The following is a 2,001-nucleotide window of genomic DNA, read 5'->3' as shown; positions in this document are numbered from 1 at the left end:
CGCAATTTGTTGTGTGCTGGCCAGAAAGCGTTTGTGCCACACGAGCAGTTTTCTTCCAGAGGCTTAGGCTGCTAGCTTGTGTCATGCACCGCTCTCCAGCTGTTTTCAATGGGCAGATGAAGTTAAGGCGCCGTGTCCCCCTCAGTCATCACATTCTTACACACTTAGAAGTTGACACACACACACACACATTCTCAGTCGTAATTCTGAATAAAGAGGTTGAAATGAATAGTTGAAAACGTATGTCTGTTTGTCTGAAAGTCCTATTTTTTTCCTTTTATTTAAATTCTTGCAGATACAAAAACAAATTATGGAGGTGCTTTTGTCAACTGTGTTTTTATTTTTCATCTCTACAGTGAATTCCACAGGATCACCAATCAGAATCTACCACGTTCCTTCTTTGCTGCTCTTGACAAATACACTCAGCTACTAAAGCTCTATAGAAAGAGGACGACTAGCATTTGGGGTGAGAAGATGGGAGAACTTCTGATGGCATATGAAGAGCAGGTATGCATATGTTTAATGCATTACATTTATACTGAATGTGAGCAGTGGGCCTTAACACACCCCTATACATACCTTGTCTTTGTTGGTGCAACAGGACAAAAACAATATCAGTGCAGCTAGAACAGCAGCCCTGGCTGGCCTACCGCTGTACTTGAAGGAGAATTCATCAGAAATCTTCAGAACTTGCAAAGTCTTTTTGTGTCCTATCATTTTCCCAAACTCAGTGGCTTCATCTACTTTGCAACAAGAAATCACTGTTACATAAAAAAAAAATCTGAACTAAAAGTTCAACATAATTTTTACTATGAAGTGCTATAGAGACAAGAAATATACTTAGTGTTTCCACATAATATTTTTTCCATGGGACAAATAAGTGACATGTCAATAATTCACCTATTTAGTCTTGTTAAGCCTGTGTTCCCCCTTAACTCAGTGTTGACTGTTGAAGGTTATGACATAAGTGTAGATTTTGGAAGACTTGGTGTCATTTAGAGATCAGTTTTTGTCTTGGTCTTTATTCTGTGGACAGTAATGGCTAGTGATTTAGGGGCACAGACCATTTCTATTGATAATGTGACAATATTTTCTTAAGTGGGGTTGCATACCATGGCTCACATGTTCAAATATCCATATATCTGTAAAGAAGTAAAGTAAGAAGTAAAATATTTCAGGTAGAACACAAATGCATTGTTTATGAACATTTTACTGATTGGTTCAGTATAAATCAAGAGTCAAGAATCTTTGTCATTACGCATAGCACAACGACATTTCTTCCAGCAGCTCTCAGCTTAAAAGGCACATTATTTACATAAATAACACAAGAATTGTACAGCCAATATAAGAATATGAACAGATAAAAATGAGGATGTGTAGGACCTAATCAGGTCAACAGCATATTAGCAGCAGAAGAATGTAGTCCCATTCTAAAGCATGCATGTGCAACTATCTAAATCCAGATCTACATAAAATACACTCAGAGATAGACAATCACGAGATTACCAGCCTGCCTTATTTAAGTAAGTTCAGTATAAGTGAAGAATTAAAAAAGCCTTCTCTGTTTACATAAAGGAATCCCATAAACAATTCCTGGATCTGCCATGTTCTTTGGTCTATGGCCCAACTTTCCACCAAATGTAAGGAAAATCTGTTAATAGAAGCTTTCACCTAACTAGAAAATAAACAACAAACAAGACCTAATGTTACAGCCACTTTTGAGCACCAGAGTCTTACTTTGTCAAAATGTTCTTGTCCATATTGTCCATCCTATGGCTCTGTCAGGGCCCTTCCCACAGGTGTTTTACTGAAGTTGTGTGAAGCTATGTTGGGAATTACATCAATTACAAACCTCAAACTTTGTGAGCTAATGAAAATGATAATGTTTTAAATTGTCACACCCTAACAGGTGCAACAAAACTAATAAAAGATTCAGGTATAATCTGAAATCACCTATGTACTGTGGGTGGACTATGGATGTGCAGAGGGTTTCATTTTTGA

At 37.4% G+C, this 2,001-nt stretch overlaps 1 long non-coding RNA gene across 1 annotated transcript; it reads left to right on the top strand.

Annotated features, from left to right (window-relative positions):
• Window positions 1-392: 392 nt before the first annotated feature.
• Window positions 393-780, top strand: LOC109953973 (uncharacterized). The gene is made up of 2 exons (XR_002274008.1): window positions 393-507; window positions 602-780. It is a non-coding gene; the product is annotated as an uncharacterized LOC109953973 (long non-coding RNA).
• The last annotated feature ends 1,221 nt before the right edge of the window (window positions 781-2,001 follow it).

The sequence above is a fragment of the Monopterus albus genome, unplaced genomic scaffold (assembly GCF_001952655.1).
Source record: "Monopterus albus unplaced genomic scaffold, M_albus_1.0 scaffold2355.1, whole genome shotgun sequence".
Taxonomy (NCBI): Eukaryota; Metazoa; Chordata; class Actinopteri; order Synbranchiformes; family Synbranchidae; genus Monopterus; species Monopterus albus.
The sequence above is the reverse complement of the archived record's forward strand: the minus strand, read 5'-3'. Positions and strand labels throughout refer to the sequence as shown.